The sequence below is a fragment of the Xenopus tropicalis genome, chromosome 1 (genome assembly GCF_000004195.4).
Source record: "Xenopus tropicalis strain Nigerian chromosome 1, UCB_Xtro_10.0, whole genome shotgun sequence".
In the NCBI taxonomy this organism is placed as follows: Eukaryota; Metazoa; Chordata; class Amphibia; order Anura; family Pipidae; genus Xenopus; species Xenopus tropicalis.
The window spans coordinates 171,364,315-171,390,413 of record NC_030677.2 but is presented as its reverse complement, the minus strand read 5'-3'; the positions used below and the strand labels follow the sequence as shown (position 1 = coordinate 171,390,413).

At 37.8% G+C, this 26,099-nt stretch overlaps 1 protein-coding gene across 5 annotated transcripts in view; it reads right to left on the bottom strand.

The window, feature by feature from the left end:
* sema6a (semaphorin 6A) overlaps positions 1-26,099 on the bottom strand; it is a 132,889-nt gene that overhangs the window by 82,322 nt on the left and 24,468 nt on the right. The window lies entirely within an intron of this gene.

Here is a 26,099-nt window from a genome sequence, read left to right as displayed (position 1 = left end):
CCTTAACATCAACCAGCAAATAAGGTGTATCCTCTTTGTAAAGGAGGGTTTATATTCTGGTGTTTTCTTGAAAACAGAAAATGCTGATGGCAAGCCTTATTCTGTCCATTGATGCATACTGGCATTATGAACTCAGATAGATTCAATACTGATGAACAAACTAATAAATTGCTCATATTTATGCATATATGGGGATTTTTGATTAATGCTTAATTTGCCTCTTTTCATATAGCATTCATTTACAACTAAAGAGAAGTCTCCTGTTTAAAGACAGCATTCTAGGCAGGCAGAAAAATAAGTTTAAGAAATAAAATGGTAAAAGCAAAAGTATTTTCATTAAAAAATACATTTTTATTACCTTTGTGTAAAGATCTAAATAGAAAAGGCTTATTTAATATTCCCTTTCAAGTATCCTTGGGGGACATTATATAATGAATCTGAGAATCTGTTGAAATGAATAGATGCAAAGGAATGTACAAGTCTATCTACAGGGGAAAAACAAAATCAAAGAACTCTAAAATAATCAACATTGCTGAAGAAGGCAAAAATGCACCAGTTTTTGATCTTAGTTAAAAATCACTAAAATGTATGGATACGGAAAAGCAGGGAACCAAGAAAGATAAAAAAAAAGAACAAAGAGTAGCATATCCCGTGAAGACAATGGAAATGGAAGCATGAAGCAGCTGAATGTGGATTAGTGCATTATACACGGCTTCTAATCTTCTAGGAAACTTTTGCTAGCATCAACATTTCCCTTAGTTACTTGCGTTTTGATATTTTCTGCCAGAAAATAAAACGATCTTTTATGAGAGAGCTTGTCATGAATCATTCAGGGCTCTGTGTATAAAACAATATGATGTGCATTTCATGGGCTCTAACTTTCAAAATTTGTCATGAACGCACCTTCTTATCCTTTGTAATATTTTATTCATAAGGCTTTCTTCTAGCTCAGCATCAGTTGTCCCAACCTACTCCAGGGAAAATGGTTTGTCATAGCTCGGACTGCTCTTCTTTAAATGGAAGGTTGCTCACAGGTACAGAGCTGCATAGTTTTATCTGCTTTCAAGCCTTGATTATGGTTGGGGAATGCCCTGCAGGGTGATGTAGTGATGGCAGATTCTATTAATGCCTTAAGAGGGGCTTGGATGAATTCTTGAACAAGCATAATATCCTAGGCTATTGTGATCTTAAGAAATACAGTTAGTGCATCATATAGTGCACACATAAATATACTTACATAATTCAGCATAAAGTGACTATGTAATTATGGTTGGTTCATGAAACAACCTACTTCACTGTTAATTCTTAATATTTCCTTAAAGGAAAGGACAAAAGTTAGGCACCCCCAGTGATTGTGACCACTTACCAGGTACCCTAGGCCAGTGCCCCTATCAGAAGACAAATGCAGCAGCCTGGGGTTCTTCCAGCGAGCACCATGGAGCAATCCTATTCCTGTTTCTGCTTTCTACACACTAGCACACATGCACAGTGGAGGGAAAAGCCAAACTTTAAACAAAAAGAGCTGACATTTTCTCTCTACTGCTCATGAATCAGCCCCAAGACTCTGAAGAAAGAAGAAGAGCAACAACAGGATTGCTCTGTGGTGCTCGCTACATACTATCAGATAGGTGATCACTTGGGGTGCCTACGTTTTGTTAGTATTAAATCTCCAAAAATGTGAAAAAAAAAAAACACAAACCCCTCTTTGCAATCTAAATTGCATTTCATATCCTTCTCATAAAAAGTAGAATACATAGATTTAAGTATGCAATCTATTAAATGGGGGCACTATCGCATGAACAAGGAAGATATTATTTTGGTTGCAGTAAGACTAATCATCCATGAAATGTAATTCAGCTGATCAAAAGCTTCAAATCTGCACTCGTTGGGTGTCATTTGGCACAAAACAGACTTGGCTTGTGATCTCCTTATCAGTTCCAAGGTAAGTACTTGTAGATTAAATATATATCTCTGCTCCTGCTCCAGGGTTTCTTAAAAAATTTTTACATATCCATAAAAATCCTATAATCTTAAATCTGTGTTAAAGAAAGTGATTGAAGTCATTCCATATATACTATTGTAAGAAAATCTATTTCTAAAGATAGCAAAGGTCTCTTTTCTGCGTGGCAGTTTACAGGAGCAAGAGAATTGCTAAATGTAATGCTTATTTATGTATTGCATTAGTCTAAACATCCAATATAGCCTTCCCCTTGAGGATTTTACTCCTGTATGTCAACAAGTTAATACTGTCAACAAGTTAAGAATACACGTGTGGAACAGACAGAGGCACTGAAAGCAATACACACACATCTTTCACTGGTTACACCTAGCTGGCTTACATTTGCCTCTGTTATTTATTTTTATTTCATTTGCCATCAGTTGACCCTGTTAGCTCTGAAATGCTTCTCAAAGTGTCACACAAACTAGATTCAATTGCATCTATAATTTGAGGGCTAAAACTACCATTAATAAGGAGTATTCACTTTCTATGTAGTGTACAGGATGTTCAGTAAGCATATTCTTGGCATGTTTCCTTGGTGTTTTGCCTGCAGATAAACAGTCTATAGACACCCTGATAAATCCCATGTCTCACATGGTCTCAAATATGACTCCAGTTTAACTAAAGAAGCTGCTCGGATAAGTAGTGAAACATCTTCAATGATTACTTAGCAAGTCCACTTGCTCTAGATTTACTTCTACAAGATATACTATGACGTGGATGAATGAAAACCTTAATAGTCATGTCTTAAGGCTACTTAAAAACTTTGTGTTCAAAGCATCCCATATGCTTTAGGCAACATTTAAAAGCCAACAAATTATCTACGGTAAAGAGTTAAGGTCCTCATACACGGGTTGATAGTAGCTGACGATATTGGTCCCTTGGACCAATTTGGCAGCTAATCGGGCCGTGTATGGCACTTCCGACGGGCCTGCACAACCGATATCTGGTCTGAAATTGTCCAGATCTCGATCGGGCAGGTTAGAAAATGTAGTCAGATCGGGGACCACATCGGCTCGTTGATGCGGTCCCGGGACCGAATTTACCTATGCCGTCATTATAATTCGATCCTGGGGCCAAACGATTGAATTACCCTAGATTCTCCCGATATCGCCCACCCATAGGTGGGGGATATCGGGAGAAGATCCGCTCGCTTGGTGACATCGCCAAGCGAGCAGATCTGCCAGTATATGGGGACCTTTAGGCTCACTGCAGAAATACCAGAAGCCATTGAAGCCTCCAACACAGGAAAACTAGTGCCCAGTCCAGCCCAGTAATTATTCCCAGAAATTATGAGTATAATGAGGATAACATTATTATTACATAGCTAAAAATGTTCTTATTAAACACATATCAAACACATTATCACACATTTCCAATTAAGGTTTAAAAAAAAAAGATTTATTGGGAACTTGATACAAGGTTGTTAAAATAATATATGCTACACTGAATAAGGACAAATAGGGCAAAGTCATTATCAAACTATTGACTGTGAATTTTCTAGCCAATTTAAGAAGGCTACTGAAACATTATAATGAGCATGATATTGATTTCAGAAACTGAAATTAATCTATTAAAGATTCAATGTATTTATCTACACGGGATATAGCTGCTGTCATCCAGGGAGGCTTAGAGTGACTGGAAATTGTTTTCCCTTCTACCCAGTAAGTACTGAGGATTTATTGGCTATGCTTTAGCTTCAGTCATTTTCCTGTGTTTCTTCTGCTAAGGTTCTTGGTTTACAGAAGCGAAAAGAAAACTCACAAAATAAAAGTCGTTAATGGAAGTAACTAGTTTCTATTTTCTGGAGTCTTTTCTGGTAATTTTTCAAAAGTCTCACCACATCTTGTAACAAATAATGCTATTTAACCCATTCACTCAACTATATTCCCGTTTACAATTGTTTAATTACTAAGTAGCTGTGCCACTTCCTAATTGTCCAGAGACAAAAAAACTATCTATACTGTTTGTATTCATTCACCCACTCACTTTGCAGAGTTAACAATAATAAGTGCAATAAACCAACCACGTCAGAAAAATGTAATCACTAAACATTTTAGTATCTAATACGGACGGGTTAAATGCAAAGCTGATCAATGGCATCTCGGAAGCCAGGTTGCTGGTAATTCACCACAGTAACACAGTCAATGGTGCATAAGCCTGTAGGGCAATAAGTGTGTTGGAATTGAGTATGTATAGTCATGTTCCAAACACCTACAGCTCCCAACATCCCTATTCTTCCACAACATCCAGTATGCCAAAGCTTGTCTATCTCTGCTCTAGATCCTATTAGACATCATATAATGCCAACTTCTATTGCACTATTTTTACAGACAGTACACACTTTAGAGGTTACAAGTGCAATCAACACTGCTCAAGGGGCAAAACTGCAATGAACAAGAACCTAGGGTGCAAGTTTGTCCAAGTTACCAACCTTGTTACTGGCAGTTTGTCCAGATCCAAGACTCAACTCACCAATCAGTAACTATCAGGTGCCTATAATGTTATACTGGCCCCACCTATTCTGAAAAGCTGTGCAAATACCAACAGCAGCCACTTCTATGAGTGCATGGAGCCAGCTACAAAGCGGACAACTTTCCTGACGTAGCTTATTCAGCTATTATATACTACAGACATACAGATTATGGAAAATGTTGTATTCCAATCCAATCTTTTATAAAGATATTTTAAATATTGTCTTTTTTAACCTGCCCTTATGGACCTTTATTTCATATTTTAAAATGTTTCTAAATTATTGAAACCATGTCATTATACAATAAATCTATAACTAGATATAACTACAAATAAGAATGCCCTTTCTTGCTAAAACACCTTTAAAATGGACAGCCTTTATGCTGTGCCAGTCCTTCATTTCTTGGCCAGTATAGACATTAAACTAGTTTGGAAACATTAGGCTGTGACTCTGCTACCTAATCAGAGACAAGTGACTTTAATAAATGCAGCACTAATGAGACGCTGATGTTTTGGCCAGTAAAGATGAACAGCCCACAGTGAAACCAGAAGCAGCTGAGGATGATCGATTCTGGTTGTAACCTTTACTGTAAACAGTCCCTAGGGATCCCATAAGCCACCTGTTCAGTGAGATTTGCATTGATATATCAGAGAGATAGGATGAGAAATGGCTTTTAATAAAGCATCTGCTCTTCTTTACCTTTTATGTTTGTTAGAAAGATACCTTTCAAAGTAGGGAATCTGAATGGTAGAAACTCCCAGGGTGCACTAATTCAAGCTTAGTTAGACCAAAGTCTGTTTGTACACATTGCGTTGCAACATAAAACAGTTTTTATTAAATAAAACTTTCAATCTAAGAAGATCAACAAACAATGTACTGTAAGATGGTTACATTAAGAGGTTTTCTTGTTTGGTAGCTTGTGTTGCAATGCTAATGTTGCACAAGGCTGATGTAATGGCAAGGTAAGAAGGTGCCCCCAAACTAACAACTGTCAAGCTTGTATTTGATAAAGGTCTCTGAAGGTAAATTGACTGCAAAAACATGTGCCTATACTTCAGAACATAGGAGACATGAGATATATTGCTGCAAGGCAATACTCATTAAAGATGTCCCAGAAGTGGGCTACTGGGAATGAAATGGTGAGACCTAGAACATGCTATTTTAAGGAATGACAACTGGATCAATCTAGGCACAGCCATGCATTTGCTGTAGTTGCCTTTCCTAGCAGGTATCATCATTGCAGGACTACACCAGCAAATACATGTCTGCGAGTAGAATCAATCCATCAGCAAGTTAAAAGCATGCTTGTGTGATATGCCCCACAGTCTTCATCCAAACAACGTGCTCAGACCCTAATCAATAAAGCTGAGGGTTTTGATGTACAGTTGGGAGAAAACCTTGCCAGCTTCCAAACTATATCTTTATGGCTGCCGCAGTCAATCGCAACCTTGAGCAAGGCTCAAGGAAAAAATACTTCGACACCAAGAGGATATATGAATCCTCACCACCTATATTAAACTGTCCTGTTTTAAAAATGAGAGTAGATTGAGAACATTTTAAATAATCAAGTGGAACATGTATTAGATTTACAACATGGTTGTCTTAGTACCATAAGCTTGCATATATAAAGTCATTCCAGGGATTTTGTGATTGGGTATAAAATGGGGATTGTTGCTTCTTATGGTTATATAGACAAATTGCCACACGCCCTCACCATTGTGGTTATCCTGCACACTGGATAATGAGCATTTTACACAGTCAACTAAACCAATTGGTACATTCAGGACTAAAGATAAGAAACTGCACGGTGTGTCATCAGCCTAAGAGGACATATTCCATATAAACATATAAAAATCCACATAGAAGCCATGAAAGCAACAAGCAGACAAGGGGAACCCTAACCCAACTGAGTTGCATGAGCTTCGGGACAGTAAGCACCATCAAAGCTGTTGACATTATTTAGAAGTAGAGATGTAGCGAACTGTTCGCCGGCGAACTAATTCGCGCGAACATCGGGTGTTCGCAAGTCCGCAAATTCGCGAACTTTTCGTGATGTTCGCAATTTGGGTTCGCCGGCACCGAAAAAATCGCAAAACTTACGATAACGGTACGAATGCTCCGAAAAAGTCGCAAAACTTACGATAACTTTACGAATGCTCCGAAAAAGTCGCAAAACTTACGATAACGTTACGAATGCTCCGAAAAAGTCGCAAAACTTACGATAACGTTACGAATGCTCCGAAAAAGTCACAAAACTTACGATAACGTTACGAATGATCCGAAAAAGTCGCAAAACTTACGATAACGTTACGAATGATCCGAAAAAGTCGCAAAACTTACGATAACGTTACGAATGATCCGAAAAAGGCGCAAAACTTACGATAATGTTACGAATGATCCGAAAAAGTCACAAAACTTACGATAACGTTACGAATGATCCGAAAAAGTCGCAAAACTTACGATAACGTTACGAAAGCTCCGAAAAAGTCGCAAAACTTACGATAACTTTACGAAAGCGCCGGAAAATACGAAAAAGTCGCAAAATTACCGATCATTTCGAAAAACGGCGTGTGTCAATTTTTCAGAGGTTTTTGCCCTTGATCCCCCTCCTGCATGCCACTGTCCAGGTCGTGGCACCCTTTAAACAACTTTAAAATCAGTTTTCTGGGCAGAAATGGCTTTTCTAGGTTTTAAAGTTCGCCTTCCCATTGAAGTCTATGGGGTTCGCAAAGTTCGCGAATATTCGCAATTTTCGGCGGAAGTTCGCGAACAGGTTCGCAAACTTTTTTTTTGAGGTTCGCTACATCCCTATTTAGAAGATATCCAGGAATCTAATTTTATAATAATTAAAGCAGTTTTTTGTTGTTATTAGGTACACTGCCTCCGTGCCATGTACAGTAGAGGCAGCAAACACACACAAACATACACACGCACACACACAAAACACACCAAGTCAGCCAAGGAAATCCAGGAGCAGCCTTCAGCGCTTGCAGAAACCCTGTACAAGGAAAATGATGAAACTCACATGCACTATTGCCACCTATCCATATATCACCAGGTAGCTTTAACGCTTTCAGTGCCAGACAGTTCCTCCCATAAATACAGACAGTCTGATACATGGCTAATGGGAATTTTTTTGAATCCCAAGTCAAATCCCATTAAAAAGAAACAATGATACCAATACTGTCAGAACAGACTGCTCTTTTATATATATGTATATATCCATTATTGATTTATTTTCTCAGCCAAAATGCAAAGCCATTAATAACAGTGATCCCCAACCTGTGGTTCAGGGGCAACATTTGCTCGCCATACCCTTTGATGTTGCTCCCAGTGGCCTCAAAGTAGGTGCCCATTTTTACATTTCTGGCATGTAGGCAAGTTTTGGAAGCACAGAGACACAATTTTACTCCAATCAGAGCCTCCTGCAGGCCAGGAACCTTTTTCATGCTTGTGTGGCTGAAAGACACTTTTTTCATTTGAGTGTGGCTTATAAGTAAAGAAGGTTGGTGATTTCTGTTCTATAGAAACCCATGGGTGGGGAATTTTAGCATTTTCCACAGGGACAGCAGCTGAAAAAAAGGGATAAAAATAGCCCTGGTAATTAAACATGGCAACCTAATAATAAACACAGTGCTTAAAGGGACAGCAACACCAACTGCTTATATACATTTACACATAATGATCATGTGTTTGTGGCCATACACGAACACATTTAAGCTGCGTATTCAAGCCCTTCAGACCGATTCTGCAGTTTATCTACCCTTGCATGGGAACCCCCAATGGGCCTACCCAACCAATATCTGGCTAAAAATCAGCTAGATGTTGATCGACAGGATCACAGATCTTAAACCAGTCATTGAAATTCAATTGTTGATTGGTCTACCTAAGTTGGGTATATAGTGTATGGCCTATTTATTCAGAATGTTCAAAAATTCACCTGCATTCAGCAGTTCAGTTGGGGCAGTGGGTACTGTTTCTATGGAATGGGTTTGTGAATTCATGCATTCCTGGTTGGTAAAACATGTAAAAAATTTATGGAATCACAAATGCCCGTGTGTATGTACCCACAAGAGCCTATTGCCAGGTTACATAGCAACCTATCAAGGAGGGCAGCTGCTGGTTAAATCTACTACAATCACCCATCAGCAGAAAAGTAGCCATTTTACTATCTGTTTTCCAGGCACATCTATATATGTTTAAAGAATGCTCAGTGATGTTCTTATATAGCCTATAGAAGAAAACCCATTGGAAACTTCTATTATAAGAAACATAAACAAACAGTTTCATTCCAACCCCAACTGAAATGTGAGTAATAACCAGCAATACAGCATGACTCCTATCACATGCACAAATCAGAAGCCATTCTTCTAGAAATTTTCCCAAGCCCCTGCAAATGAATATGGTAATATTCACCTTTAACGGAACTGTTCAGTAACTAAAGGGCATGCATTATTTTTTAAAGGTTCTGCTTATTCAGTATTAGTCACATTATGCAGCTCATTAATTGAATGAGAAGTAACACACTCCATTAAACTAGTTTCTTCATAGTAATCATGGATAAGGTAATAAGAGAATAGAGTCTGTAAGTGCAGATAACTGTAAATAAACTAAAGAACCCAAAGGCACACATTTGTTTTATAAGATAAATGTAATGTCATATATAATAGGAAAATGTGAATTAGATTGCACTGTTTTGCCTGGGTGATATTTTTTCAACAATCTCTTTGATGGGTATGAGTGACTGAAAAACTGTATATACATATATACTGTATCTATATATATATTCGTAAAGTCACTGCATTCCCTAGAGAGATATTCCAAAAGCACATTCTAGGGAGAAATAATCGGACAGTTGTTGTGAAAGCTGATTACATTATTATAGATACAACCCCCGCATGTCTTCCACAAGTACTGCATGCCCAGCAGTAGGAAATGAATGTAATAATTCTTTTTCAGCACATATATCAATGTACCAAGATCCAATAAAATAAGTCTGGTTTTTCAATCTACCCGGCCCTGCTTTATCCACACAGGGCCTGCAAGGCTTGAGTTGCCACCAATTATCCCGCTGATGTGTAATACCAACACTTACAGCAGTGCTACCCCCACAGAATGGCTCCTGTGAATCATTCCTAATCCTTCTTTATAAAAAGCATCCTATACACCTAATCCAGCAAATACAGGCATGCACAGAGCCAGACAAAAGCAGCTGTAAATCAGTCTGCAGAAAAACAGAAATATTTAATCCAGGATACGGAAAGGGTAATTTAGGGGCATTTACAAAAAAATTACAAAATACTAAATAGGGAATCCTGAAGTTTGACTTTTATTACATGCTACACACCAACCACTTGGATGTTGCTCCCAGTGTTCCCAAAATCATGGCTTGGTGGCAAGTTTTAGTTGCATAAAATCAAGATGTATTACCAAACAGAACCTCCTCTAAACTGTGATTATGCATAGAGGCTACCAAATAGTCAATCACAGCCGTTATTTGGCACCTCCATGATCTTTTTACATTTGACCGAGGCTCAGAAGGTGACTAAGAAAGGTTTTGGGCCCCTGCCTTTATAGGCACATTTATAAAGCGTATCTGCCTCTGACAAATATACCAGTCCATCAGCAACTGATTTAAGCAGCTGAATTCTGGTCATCCCTAACTAAGGAGCATTATAGAGGCAGAACCATAAAACCCAAACACAAGGAAAGGCTGCCGAATGAAAGAGGAGTATTGTGTGAGCTTTAGATTTGCTAAACTTCTTTTCCAATTTTTGCTTACATTTTCTACGCAGTAAAAAAATGATCAAAACTAACTGCTGATTGGTTGCTATAAGCAACTACACTCCAGCAATATTCTGAGAAGACTCATAGGTATGATTATCCCTTGCATAAAACTTGCTGGTTGGTCTGCATTTGCAGCCCTTGGAGGCCCCCTCAACAACTGCAATGGGAAAGACAAAAGGGTTGCTAGGCCCATCAACAAGAGCCAATGGGCAAAATATGCAAACTGCAGTAAATCTTACTATAGAATTGTAACACACCAAGCAACCAGAATTTAGTTTATTAGCTCTCATTTGCCCCTTGTATTGGATGCAATGGGTTACTATTAAGCTAAAATGTTTTTAATAAAGAGTCTCTTACTATCTTTTTAAAGTAAAAGCTAATGAATAAGTCAAAACACAAAGGATCCCTAGGGTAACTGAAAACACAAACACTATTAAGCTATTAATTAACAATAAAGTCCAGACATAGCAACCAATATACAATCAGCTTTGAATGGTCTGGTCTCAATTGACTGATATGGATTACTGCACTGGTGTAGAATAGTATCTATGCTCTGGAATTATCCTTAAAGCCAGTTCCAAAATGAACCCGTCATTAAGCAGTGTCAGTAAAGAAACAAGGAAACAAATGTAGGAGTGCCGGCCCAGAAGTTTTCACTGGTTTTATTATCAGTTTCACATATCCAGTCAAACCAGTTAATTCTAATTAGGTCTAATTATTAGGCTCCTGACAGCTGGTTGAACAATAGCACACCTGTTGTTATCAAGAATAAGGGAATGAAACAACATATCTTGCTTATAACAAAGTCTCAAATATAACACCAGGGGAATTACACATGGTACAAACTGGATTGTGTTTTCTTTCTTCCCCTATTGCCAGAGGAGAAGCATCTGTGTGCATTATTGTGCCAATTTATCAAAGGCCTGGGCACACAACATATAGCAACATGTTCATAGCTGAATTTTAGAGGGAAATACACCTTTTTATAAATAGGAATTCCTTTTCATTTACTTGAACTTATTTATGTGATACTAAGTCTGCAAATATATTTTAAGATGGGGCTAATCCAAAAAAGGGGCTCATGGTCAAATCAAATGCCATGCAAAGTTGTTAGCATATTGGCCTGTCTATATAGGATTGCTGTGTGTACAGAGCACTCTGTCTCTCTCACCACTATTTCATTAGAACTTTGCCCTAAATAACCTACTATTAAAGATGCTCTATTGCACTTACAGTACCTTGAAACAGGCAAACAAGCATGAAAGCCAAGCACCATTGCATGTAAGTCAAGGTATGTAGAGAAGAAATCTTCTATGTACACAATAATCTAAGCCAGAAGTGTGCAACTGGAGGCCGCAGGCTGGATGTGCCCCTCCAATAGATTTTTATCGCCCCCGTCTGCTCAGGCTTAACAGACTTCCCTGTATAACATAATTTTAATTAAAGTTGGCCATCCAACATGTTGTGATATAACTGACCCACCACATGTAATAAGTTGGACAAACCAACTCCTTGTCATCAGATCAAAGGATGATTGGCCATTAGTTAAGGTACTAAACTTGAGCATACGGTGATGCCTGAAACAGACCAATTTGTCTAAAATGTCTGTGTATAAACCGATTTCTAGTACAGTTCAATATCGTACAGGCCCAAGCCTCAATATTTTGACTTGCACTGTAGTTCACTATCTGGTACAGCTAGCATAGAAAGAATGGCCTTTATTTCTACCAATGAAACATTCTCATCTGCCCTATTACTCATAACATAAATAGAACAGATAAAAAGGCGTTGCACTTCCCAATAATGACAAGTTTCCATTGTTGGTTTCTGTTTTATCTACTAAACAAAACAATTCCAGAAAAAAAGCATAGTGTTCTAAGCGTCACAGCCTTTTCTTTTATTTTTTTTGCTATATGCGTAAAACAAACTGGGATCAGGTTTCTGTACAGCTTAAACTTGTAGCTTGAGCTTTTTTTTAACATATATATGCCACATAGTTTATAGAAATCTCTGTAGCCTTTGAAGAGTTTGAAGGCCCTAAAATCACTTGGAGGGCTACATCAGCTTCCAACTTGGTAGCAGTGGCCAATCAAAACAGCTGCAGCTTACAACAAGAAAAGCACAAAGACAGATTCCCCCCCCCCCCCCCATAAAAAATGATTGAGTAAGCAGACCCAATACATAAATATGTTGCAACACTATTTGCGGTTTACCACTAAATCTCAGTAGAACACATGTCATCAATGTATGGGTTAAGATTCAGAAGTCAAACTTGTCTCCACTTTCATCCTCTGCTCAGCAGATCAGGTAGAGTTCCCCTTTATTCAAGGTCTTCACACTTTTGGGTTCTACCCCTCCTCTGCATTTAAAGGGGCCCCAACCTTTGAACTCAAAAACACTGGTGGACTTAAGAAAATTCAAGAAATAACCAGTAAATAACCATTCAGACTTTAGCCTGGGCCCTACTTTAACTGCTTAAGGTCCCTTAAGGGGGCAGCCCTGCAGTGGCTTTACACCTATAAGTTTCATACCAATACAGACACAGATAAAACTTTCTGACAGGATACATATTTTATTTTCATTCACATTTTTAGCTTTAATCTGTGTGACTTTAACACTCACATGGTATTTATTATTTTCAGTTTACCAGTAAGAGGCTAATTTCCGTCTTCTTAATAACATATAATGACTCATTAGATTCAAGCTAGATTCAAGTAAACTCTTTGTTAGAAAAAAACTTGAAAGTTAAAGTAATGAAAGGCAACACTCGGTGTCCAGGGCTTTTATATGGATTAGTCTCAAATATCCACTCAGCTAATTGCCAATTGCCCAGACATGACAGCACCTTAGACAGATAAAACACCAGTGTCCCTTATCAACTGACTTTCATCTCAGTAATATTGGTATAGACGTGAGCACTGACCATGTAGTACGGATGTTATACATCAACACATGTAAGGCAAAAGTAAATAACAAATAAACAATCCGTATACTTGAATGGGAACCATATGACAGTGCCAGCAATGGTGCTTTCAAGCTGAAAATGCTGCAATCAGTAATAATAGTTCTATCACGTTTCCCATTCAAGTGAACAGGAGGTAGCAATGGTGGGTTCGATCTCTTCTCCTCAGTGGTGAATACACCTATTATTATTAACATTTATTTACCCATGTGCCATAGCCATAAGAGAAATTTTATATTTTACTTTAGGTGAATTTGGAAGAGGTCCCATGGAGCCATACATTCCAAACAAGTACACTAATTGAAGACTTCAGGAAGAATTTGGGGGAGTTTTTTTTATTTAATAAAGAAGAAAAAAAGAACAGATCTTGAATAAAGCCAAAGGCAAGTGTTCAGTGCAGCAACAGCCCCATTTTACACAGCAGCATACATAAAGCACTAGGAAAGGCTCCGCAGTGATCTAAACAACAATGACTGAAAATACTACGTATGTCATTGCCCTACAGAGAGTTCTTGTTACTTTGAAGGGATACTGGTAGGAATTTCATGTAACCATTTCCCACAACAAAACATGAGACATGATCTGCATATGGCAGACACTGGCGGTGGCAGACAGCCACTTCTAAAAAATGGATGCACCACATCAGTTAAAAACCCCCATGCACCACTGGCCTTAGAGTCCTAGCTAAAGCACAACAATTCAACCACTAAACTCTTATAAAGAAAATAATATGAATAATCTGACTCCTAACCAGTCTGAAATAAAAAATGTTTCTAATCTCTTTCATGCAGTCTTGGTCAGATGTACTAACCCTTTTCAGGTTCTTTTTACCAATGTAGCACCCTATTGGCCAGTGCATAGGGCCAGAATCTGATCAGAACTTAGCAAATAAATGGCAGGGTGGAAATCTTCAACAGCCTAGGACAGTGCTGTCCAACTAATTAAATACAGCAGGCTGATTTTTATATATATATATATTTTAATGTCTGATGTTCGAGAGCATTATTAAATTAAAATGGTGATGTCATATAGTAAAGTTGTTGGAGCCTTTGACAAGAATAGGCCATTAATATGATCTGGAAACATTCACCCTGCACAAGTACAGCATGTGTTACAGTTGTTGGTCCAAGCTCCAATAAAAGATCTGCACATTTGGCAAACTCTAATGGTGTCCATACATGGGCTGATTCTAGCTGCCGATATCTGATATTGGTCCTGACACTGATATCATTCACTTAGACCGATTCGGCAGCTAATCGGCCCGTGTATGGGCACTACCGATGGGCCTGCCCGACCGATATCTGGCCTGAAATCGGGTTGGACCAACTTTGCCTATACCCTTCGTTATAATTCGATCGTTTGGCCTGAATTAGCCTACACGTTCCCCAATATTGCCCACCCGTAGGTGGGGATATCGGGTGAAGATCCGCTTGCAAATCTTCAAGTAAAATGCCGGTAACTGTTCCCGCTTCTCACTCCATTTTAGTCAGCAGAGTAAAACGCCCACCCTCCCTCCCTATAGAGGTGGAGGTAGCGGAGTGTCGTTGGCGGGGTGATTAAGTTGGGGGAAAGCAATGGTTGGGTTAGGAGGGGAGTTTTATAGTTAAGTGGGGCTGGCATGCTTGGAACCTCAGGGGTAAGAAAGTGGATTAGGAGGTGAGTTTTGTTGGGTAGTTGGTTCCGGGCCAGAAGGGCAGCTGGCAGCGCCAGTTGCGCTGCGCAGTTATTGGATTGTTACAGTGTTTGGCTATTTAAAAGTTGATTTGTTTGTTATACAAACATTTGTGTTATGTTTGAGATGTTGTTTCACATTTGTTATTTATGTTATGTTTTAAATTAAAACTTCACTTGTTGTTAATAAATTTTCTGCGGCCATTTTTATCCCAAGAATTGGTGTCTGTGTGTTTATTGGGGATGGTAAGTAAAGAGGTAAAAGGGGGTTGTTGGTTGGGAGAAGGGCGGGTCAAGTTCCAACGTTACTCATGTCATGTGTATGGGGACCTTAAATGAGCAGTTCTTTGTGCATATGTCCAGTATAAGGTGTGTAAGGGCGTGGAGGCATACAGAATTGCAGTTCATGATTTTGTGTGAGTCTTCTTTAAGGAAATGGGAGGTGCGTATTTTATCAAAAATAAAATCTAGGTAAAACATACAGGAACCAGCTTAGTAACATTATACTGGAAAGGTGTTTACCTAAAGGCCTGCAGATGAATAGAACAGATTTCCTTACACTGTTTTCATGCAAAGGCTTGGGAAGCAGAGTAATGAGCCAATCTCTCAGGCTTTGAGTGCAATTAACTAGGGATTTTTGTTGCAAATCACTAGTGTAAGAGTCTAGGTACACTTGTGCTCTCATTTATAAAACAATAAAAATACATTGAATTCTCTAGTGGAGCAGCAGCTTTTAAAATAGGTCAAGCAATGTACTGAAATGCCTTGTGTTACTGAATTCTTAAGGGTGAAGGGACCACAACAAAAAAAGGCAGGTAAAAAAAAAAATATATATTAATATATATATAAATATATATTTATATATATCACAACAGAGATATTTAGGTAAACTCGCATATATATTCCATATAACAGTTTTAAAAACAAAAAAGGACTTTGTTTTTTTACGTAGATAAATCATGTTCATATCCATATGCACAGTCTTTATAAATGTTCTCAATGTTATGACTGATTAGGTACATAATAATAACAATAATAATAATAGGATGTTCACACATTTTTATCAAGATATTTTTAACCTTTTGGGATAAAGCCCAATATAAAAGTACCACTTTTTCTTTCAGACATGTGCCAGCTATAGATAGCAGCTTTCATCCCCCATTCAGTTCTATGATGTGCTTCTGATGTCTGTAGAAGGGGCACAACACTGGCACAAAGCACTTATCCAATCCAGGGTTCCATGTGTGTGTGTGGTATTGGTAACCTATTTATCAGTTACTGTTACTGTGCGCTCAAAATTCTGGTTTTAGCTGGGGTGATGTTCCTGAAACTCCCTTTTAATGTCTTATTCACCATAGTATTTTCATGAATAGCAATTAGCCCCACAAGACACATTCTACCGCTCTATTCATAAGTTGTTAGTTATGCATTGGTAAATAAGATGTTGCTCTAATGGCAATTTGTATGTCTTTTGTGAACCCTCCCCCTTTGCGAGCACGGCAATGACTCTTGTTCATGCAAACAAACCTTGACAACTCTTCCTGAGAACAAAAGACTGTTCTGCTCTTTAACAGGCTTGAAAAATAAACAAGTGCTCAAGAGCCAGGCATTCACTTCAAAAGTATAACCATTCTAAAGAAAATACATCATTTTTATAACAGTATATTATATCCAAGTAGATATGGAACTGTTTGCTTTTTCTACATTACAGTCCCCTTAACTAAAGTGCAATATTATCTGACATGTACTTTGCTGAGGGCTTCCAATTCTCCATAAGTATATGTTATAGTACAGCACAATGTTAGAAGATAAACTGCTTGTCAAGTGTATTATTTAGGTAATGGTTGCAAATTCTAGTAGAAATCATTGTGCAAATAAAAAATAGCACCTCAGAAGGTTACACAGGTATGGGATCCATTATCTGGAAACCCGTTATCTAGAAAGCTCTGAATTATGAAAAAGGACTTTTCCCAAAGACTCTATTTTAATCATATAATTCAAAACGTTAAAACATATTTCCTATTTCTCTGTAATTATAAAACAGTACCTTGTACTTGATCCCGATATATAAGATATAATTAATCCCTAATTAATTGGAGGCAAAAGAAGCCTCTTGGGTTTATTTGATGTTTAAATGATTCATTAGTAGGTACTGTCACCCCTTATCTGAAAAACTCCAGGACCTGAGCATTTTGGATAAGACGTCCCATACCAATATGCTATCTGAAATGTAATGAATAAATGTTCATTTCCCGGGCACGTAGATTGATTTAAAAGGACATTAGCTCCCTTTCCTGCATCATTGTCTGCTCTTACCCAGAATGAAAAACGCATAAAGAGTATTTTAATAAAAGGGTCAAACAAACAGATGCACACAAACAGGCCAAGAAACTGCAAGAAAGAATTCAAGGGAGAAGCTAGCCGCCATTCAACCCAGCAGCTACAAAAAGGGATAAAATGTTTCCTATGAAAAAGTTGCAGAATCACAAGGATTTGTTTTAAAAAGGTCAAACTTGCCACAGAGCAACCTGGCAAATACCCAATTTTTGTCTGCTCTTGAAAAGCTCATGCTGTTAGCATTCCCTGTGGGTTCTGTACTGTCAACAACAAGATGTTCTTAGTCAGCAGTAAAATACCGGATGCTCAATACGAGAAGCAAATGAATGCTTGACCAGCCTGATTTTTGTTTTTTATAGTACGAGTTACAATGGCAAGACTGGTGCTCTTTTGTTCATCATGATCATATTATAGAAGCTGTGCCCTTAATGGACAATATCTGATCTTGGCGTAGAAATAAAAAGAAAACACAAGATCAACTGGATAGCAATTGTCTGACTACAACAAGGCAAGTGTGAAGTGAGAACACGCTGTATGTTTCCAATATACTGCTTTATATTATGAAAAATATCTTTCTTAGAGTTGTGTATCCTTACAGAAGTTGAATTACACAACTGCGGATTTAGAAAGTTTAGGACAAGCCCCAAAATGTTTAAAAGTTGTCTGGGATTTAATGCTTTTTTAAGTCTATGCTTTCCATAGTGGTTTCCAACCATAGCTTGCCTAAATCCCTCTGTGGCGTGAAGAGGTTTTTAAAATAAAATACATAACAAGCAATCCAACAACCACAGTCTCTTGGTCATGACTAATTCAAGGTTGAAAATAAATAAAGAACCCAGCAGCGTATTATTTTAGCACTCGCTAATGGATTGCCCTACCCCAAATGGGTTGAATACAAAAAAATTAAAAATGGAAGTGCCCTGGGCAGCCATAGCAATTTTACAAAGAGCTAATTGCCTTCAGCTGAATTTTATGATCAACTGTGACAAAGGCCTTAAGGAGGTCAGTAAATGCAGCTTTATGGGCAAGGCTTTTATGCTCCTATAAAGCTCAATCATTATAGGTTATAGGCTATGGAATAATTGCTCAATATTCATGCCAGGTTATTAGTAAAATAAAACCAGCATTGTTTTTCCTTTAGAAACGAAAAAATCATTTATGTTTTCATAGACGTAGCTATGCTTTGCCAAATAGAAATTGTATTCCTTAAAAAAAGTGTTTAACCCTTTTTCTTTTTTCAAAGGAAAGCACAAGATCTGACAATCAATCACAAAATGTATTTGATGTACATTTCTGACAAACAAGTCACCCATATGATCGTAGCCTAAAGATATACTACCTTGTTCTAGAAAAAATATATGAGCTTGGACAGATAGGGGTCAGATTACAAACCGCCTTGTCAGAGAAGCTGTCCTTGCTTTGCCACATATGTTACTTAGACCTCCACACAATAAAAGCCCATTAAGGTCAGTCCAGTGACAATGTGGATCAGGATCTTAGGCCTGAGGCACATAGCATACAAATGCCAGTCAATGCATGCTTTCTGCTGCTGACTTCAATGGCAACTTCTGGTGACAAGAGGCTCCCATTTATCTCTGTAAGGCAGCTTTGGCAGTGTTCTGTTCGGATCCATTTCTTGGCTGGTCCATGTGCTTGCTCATGAATGTCATCAGCTATCAGAATTTCTAATGATGGGAAAAGGTATGATAATGTGAGGGCCGTACAACTAGGAAGATAGCCAGTCCTTTGAAAACTACAAAAGTAGCAGGTTGCTGTAAAAAGAAACCTTAAAGAAGCAACTCTGCCTAATCCCATCATGTTTATTAGATAAAAGGTACACATGAAACCAGGAGCAGCAACCTTGTAATTGCTTAGTAAAAATTCCCCCATTATATAGTGTTTGCTTTTTATTGGGCATAAAAACCTGCATCTCAATATCACGTCGATAGCATATGTTATTGTAGCTACTGAAACATTGGGGCCAAAGTAATAGGTTAATTGCTGCCTACTTATTTTCAAATTCCACCCCCACAAATTTCGCTTGTCAGAATGGAGCATGCATAATTGTCAGAGGTTCAGATGTTAATTACTACTTCCAGCGCACTTGACAATACCTCACACGAGAACGGAAAAGATAACAAAGTTCAAAGGATTTGTTTTTGTCATTTGCATGATAAAAGCTCATTGAACTCAATGCATACTTTATGAATTTAGCGTTATAATAAACACAGGCTTTCTATCTATAGTTTTCCCTTTGAGCAATTTTATTGTCCATTTTGTTCACCAAAATAACTTCTAAATAAAAAAAGATATTTATATTATCTTGCTGTGCCAAGATGTAACCTAGAGCTTTAAAAACATTAAATTAACCTGCCGTATGCCTGTACCTTTCCAACAGAGATCTACTGACCCCCAAACTCTGGCTGAAGGGCAACTAAAGCTATTAAAAGACAACCATACCTCAACACTATCCTACAGGGAGAGAAAATACATATACAGTCAGTCATGCAGAAGAGGTGCAGTTTGGCTAAATGGCCAGTGGTGCCACAAAGCAGGCATTTCATTATGTTTGCGTTAAACTTATGACTGTTTATAAAAAAAAAATCAAAATTACGTGATTGATGAAGCAAATAAAATCTTGACTTTCTGCAGAAAAATATACATAACCTTATGAGAGCAGAGTCTCAAGGGGAGATGAGTAATATTTGTAGCTGGGTAGAAAGAGATTTGCCAACTACATATAGCAGCCAATAGCCTCCCTACGTAACAATAATGTTTGGGAAGCTCTGATATGACATTGGAGTGCTGGTTTCAATGCAACATGGCCACAGCTCATACAAAAACCAGAACCAAACTCAAGCAAGAACACTAGACTCAAGCAAGAACAAACTAGGACTGAAATAAGACCAAACAGCACCACAATGCTTTACACAGCGGCTGACAAGTCCAACAGGAGTGGGGGTTAGGTCTCTATTTAGATTTAGCCACTGGATGGTTACTACTATGGCATGTCAATATGTCAATTGTGCTATTGATTAGGGCTGCAGTATGAAGCTTTTACAGTCATTGCCCTTTCCCCCTCAATTGTTAAGCAGGGTAATTAAATTAATAGCCCAAAAGGAATAATTCTGCAACGTATAGATTAACAGTGCAGCCCTTTCATACATTATGTGAATTAATAGTGCTCTATTTTAGATAGGACATTCACTTGCTTTTATTGTTAGTGTAGAGATGAACTGCACATTATGTAGTCTTCCAGCTGCTTTTGTACATGCCATTGCCATATGTGCTAACATTCCTGTACTGGGCCATAGCAAAATGTACAATTTTACACTTACTAATAATTTAAATTAAAAGGGAGATTTTTAGCTATGTACCCTCATCATAGATGCTCCTAGCTAGAGGGTTTAAGTATAGGGAAGTGGCCTAAATATCCATAACTCACCCCCTCCTCATAATACATAATTATAGCATTATATATTATATTATTATATTATAGCAATAATATTAAAGTTGTAAATGAAATAGGGATATGCTGGTACACTGCTGAATTAACTGTACTACATTCCTCTTATTTAAAATAATACATTTCCATTCTATATACACAATATTGCTTAAAAAAAAAAAAAAAATATGATATGATATTTCTGGGGACAAGTTCAAGATGGTATTCCTTCAGCTGCACAGTCATTTACAATTATAGGAATATGGCACTTCAGGCACAGTGAGTGATAAATGATTGTGGAATGACTTTGGTAGCCCACATCGCACAAAGCTGATTGCTCACCTTGACCTTGCCACAGATGATTAATAGAACGGTTGGGAAAAGGTCGCCTGTGTTTCTCGTATAACCTAAACTCAGAGCACCAACAACCTTATCCTTTTCAGTCATCAAGTTTCAAAGCTGGGAAGCACATATATAAGCCTGAATAAAGAATGTGCTAAATAAACAGAAAGCAGGCCATAGTTATGACTGGTAATACAATTTACCTTTCTGATACAGTTGTTCCATTCTGCAGTCAGGCTTTATTTGTCCAGATAGGACACGGCTCCAGCCTTATCAACTGCCTCCTTCTTACTCACAAGATCAGGTGCCGCTACCCAAGCAATGCTGATTGCATTTTCAAAGAGAATCGGCGTGTTTGTCTGGCAATAAAAATGGGTATCTAGTGCAAAACAAACGAGTCCCAGACTCCTGATCAATCGCAGGGCTAATGAGAACACAGAAATTCATTCATTTAATACCAGAGCAAAAACACTAGCCAAACATTTACAGCAAACAGATGTCTGAGAGGTTTAATTAGGTTTGAAAAGCAACTTGACTTAAAATTGTTTTAAATATCATTAACATGGCGTTCTGCTTGTTGTAGGCAACATAATAGTATTATGTCTAATGCTTTACTGGATAATTATTGTTAAAAGAAACAAACTGGAATCAAATACCATAACCTATTCAGATACAGGGTTATTATCCCTACTGTCTGGATATTACAGGCCTACATTTCAAAAATAGCTTTTATTATTATAGCACTAATATTTATATGCATTGCTGTATCTTGCCCTTTATGGCACCATAAGCATTTCCTAAACAGATTAGATTGCACGTTTGGTGCAGGGGCTAAGAACCTTGCATATGGAAGGGTACCAAATCTAGGTCACCTTAATGTCCAGTTAATTAAAGGATCACTGTACCATTATTATTTTTTTATTTCTTAAATGAATTTCTTAAATGGGAAAATTAGGAGCTGAAAGCATATTTATAAGCATATTTATATTTAATTCACTTTATAGCATCAAGTTTTTCTGAAAGTAATTTTGCAGTTTTAGCCTTGGCTAACCAGCCATTATCTCACTGACAGGATGACCACAACTCTCCTTTTCAACTTCTACAGAACTTCTGCTAATAATCCTAGAACAAGATGGAATGAGGCATGACCTTTTAGTCTAGAGCATACCTCCCAATATTTTGAAAATGGAAAGAGGGACCAAAAGAAATGCAGCGCAAAGCGGAGTGAAATTTTTTGACCACGCCCATTTTTGCAACCACCCCTCCGCCTAAATACCACCCCTATTTGACTACATTTGGCAGGTTATTTAAAGTTTGAACACATTTCTGGGGGTTTGGGGCTCTTGTTTTATGTGTTATTACAGTTTTGTTGAGCTGCGAGTCTCAGTTCCCCCTACAATTGAATCTGTGCAGGTGTGGCTTTGTTAACTTTCTGGGCTCTCTGCCAAAAGCTACATTTTAATTAAGTTTAATTGTATCTTCTGTAGCATTCAGTGCAGGAGATCAAAGGGAAATGAGGGATTTTCAGTAAGAATCTGGGACTGCGGGTTGAGCGGTCAAAAGAGGGACTGTCCCGCGAAAATCAGGACAGTTGGAAACTATCGTCTAGAGGGTGAGGTTTAGCGTAATTGGGCTACCTGAGTTGCACTATAAATTGCACTTTCCATAGCAGGGACAACTTCTTAGGTTGTCTCATAACTTACAAATGACAGAAATCATAAATGTCTGCTGCAAAATCAAGTATCATGGCTGCTTAATCCATCAACTATTCTTTCATGTATAGGGTTTCTCCTCACAAATAGGACAAAGGTAGCCAACAGGATGACTATTTCAGTGGCAGTAGCCACTCCAGGTGCCCTAGTCTACATGGTCTTGGTTTCCTTAGAGAACTATCCTGCCAATAAATTTCAAGCCTTTAAACTGAGGTCTGGTACAGTTCTGTTTAAGCAGGCTGGTTCTTGGCATTACAGTCAAATATAAAACATATGAAAAAAATGCAGAAAACATCAAATATCAGTAGCATTTGCAACAACCTGATAAATTGGTTAATTTGCCCAAACTAGAACCTGATTTCACTGTAAAAGGTTACCTGTCAAATTGAAAAGAGGCTATTGCTATCAAGTAACACATTTTATTGTGGGCTGATCACTTATTCCTCAATGTTAGCATTTTATAAAATATAAATATATAAAAAAAGGTCACCCATAAAAATATCGATTCTGATATCTTTAGATTTTAGTGCTGCCTTGAAAGGCAAAATACAAAAAATGGTACATTAGTCAAAATTAGGAAAATGTGAGACCAGTCTGGCCTCTTTACAGATGATGAACTATTTCACCAATTTGCCCCTAATTGCTGCATTTTTTTCTCCCACCAGCAAAATAAGTCAGACCAATAACCCAACCTGTTGGGTACATGTGGTTATTTCATGAACTGAGATGCATGGGTTCCCACATCTCCCACAAACCTATTTGACCAGCTGGTTGGTGAAACTGGTGGAATGAATGCAAGACAGTCAAACATATGAGACCCAGTTGTGCAAATAAACTTGTAGTTGGCCATCGACTACCACTAAGCTGGTCTATGGTAGCTATCAACATAGTAGACTCCACAATTCTTAAGGTGAAGACAGACGGGGTGATAAGTCGATGCAATTTTTAAAATACAATTGCGGCTACTAATCACCACAGCCAAAAAAAAAAATAGCAGTTTCACCCACACCACATATTTCCATTGTGGCGACTTGTACTTTTCCTTATGCAACTTGGTGCCACTGCAATTAGATTTTTACAAATCGCTGTCTCTAATCGCCCCATATGTCTTAAAAATACTACTTCACACAGACTAAAATAATATTGTCATTAATATACATATATATGATATGGGACCCATTATCCAAAATGCTCTGGACCTGCAGTTTCCCAAATAAGGGGTCCTTCTGTAATTTGGACAGTAATTAAACCCAATAGGATTGTTTTGCCTCCAATAAGGATTACTTGCATCTTAATTAGGATCAAGTACAAGGTACAGTTTTATTATTATTAAAGAGAAAAAGGGAATCACGTTGTAAAATTAAAATTATTAGGTTTTTATGGAGTCTATGGGATATGGACGTTCCTTAATTCTGAACTTTCTGGATAATGGGTACATGCATTTCACTGGTAAATAGCAGCAAACAGCAAGTATATGTTATACCATGTTTAAATCAGGAGAAAAATGAGGTGGTCAGAACCACAAGGGTCCTATAAATTCTATACGCAGAGCAAACATCCCTATACATTAAGCAAAAATAACAAGTAAACAGGGGTAGTTCCAGAGTTTGCTCCAGTTCTAGTAACCAACTGCAAATAGCGGGTACCATAAATAGCCAATAAAATGTATTCAACAAACAAAAACTTCTAAATAATCCCATTCATACTGGGAAAAGGAGGTACGGCAAAGTTCCTACCTATAAACAACGCCTTATACACAATATAACCTACCCCCTCCTATACTTATAACATGCTTCACAGTTAAATTAACATGAAACATCTCTTTTGCTTCACATCTTAAAGCTTCTAAGCCATTAGCAGAATGTTGCTTGAAGGACGGATCCTGGAGACATTGCAAGCTTTGTCTGCTAGGCTCATTAGTATGGCAGTCATACATAATTCCGTATCCCATTTCAAGAAAGCTCAGAATATTGGAGATGAGAAAATATGATAGTAGATGCAAGCCACCTGACAAAGGGGGAAGAAAAAAGGAACAAGAAAGCATGCTGTATCAGAGAAGTAAACAATTTTGCCAGAGAATGTGCAATACATAAGATATAGGTCCTCAATTCAAACAGGAAAACAATAGATTCAATAGCACTGGGCACTGCCGATTCAACTTGCCCTGGCTCTTTTAATCGAGGCTGTTTTCCATGCAAGTCGTAGTAGCAGAGGAACAATCAGAGCCCTTACATTTTGAATGCTATCACGTTCCACGGAGCACTGCCCCATGAATAAACCAATTGAGCCAGGAGCCATAAACAAACATTAACACAAGAAAAAAAATGCATGTATGCAGATTCATTTATAACTTGCATAAGACTGATCTCTACTGTGTTTGGTACAGTGGCTCCCAAAATGTGATCATTATGCAAAAACAAACAAGCTTCTTCATTCATACGCTGTCCCCAAAGAAGGGATCATAAATACAAATCAACAAAACACACAAGAACAAAGGAAATCCTGCTTTCTGTGCCAATAAAGGGACTTTATTTACTAACTTGTATTAAATAGAAATATACCCAAATTTAAACATGGTTCACTTTATTCTAAGTTCTAAAAGAGCCATAGTTTCCCCCCTCCATATAAGGGCTTGTTTATTAATGGGCAGGATCCGCCCTACATTCTATTTTACACAAAAATCAAAATATATTGTAAATCAAACACTGTCCCATTGGCCAAACAATGAAAAACACAGTGCTCCCATAATCTACTGCCTGCTTGAAACATAGGCCGAAACTGGCATTATAATGGGTGTGGCATTTAAATGAACAGGCAGTCAGAGACTTCAACTAACACCATGTCATTAGGGTGATGATCCATATCTGGATTTTTTAATCCTAATTTCTCTTCATACTAAATGGTAATATTAAAAATAAACTCTGAAAAATGGATCATTATCACCCTAATGACATGGTGTTAGTTGATGTCTGTGGGAAATACATAATGATATTTTTCAAGGGACTTTACCTGGCAGTAAGCAAATGTGGTAAAACTAAGGAATGGGGGGAGGCACTGTTACAGGGATATTTATTAACAAGCAGATCCCCTTAAAGTCATTCTATATTTTGAAGCATAAGGTGCTCATATAGCCACCTTTCCTGAAAAAATGACTGGCAGGCTCCCTTGCCATGCATAAAGGCTATTGGCTTGGAGATTTCTAGTATAATGCGTCTATGTAATGTATTGTAAGCTCAGCTCTGAGCTGCAAATGTCTTACTCTCATCGAAGAATTTCTTTTTCTGTTATTAAAAGAGCATTTGGTTTTGGCCCCGATTCAGCCCAGACAGTTTAATGGTAACATGCAATGTGAGGCTGCCAAAACAAGCAGA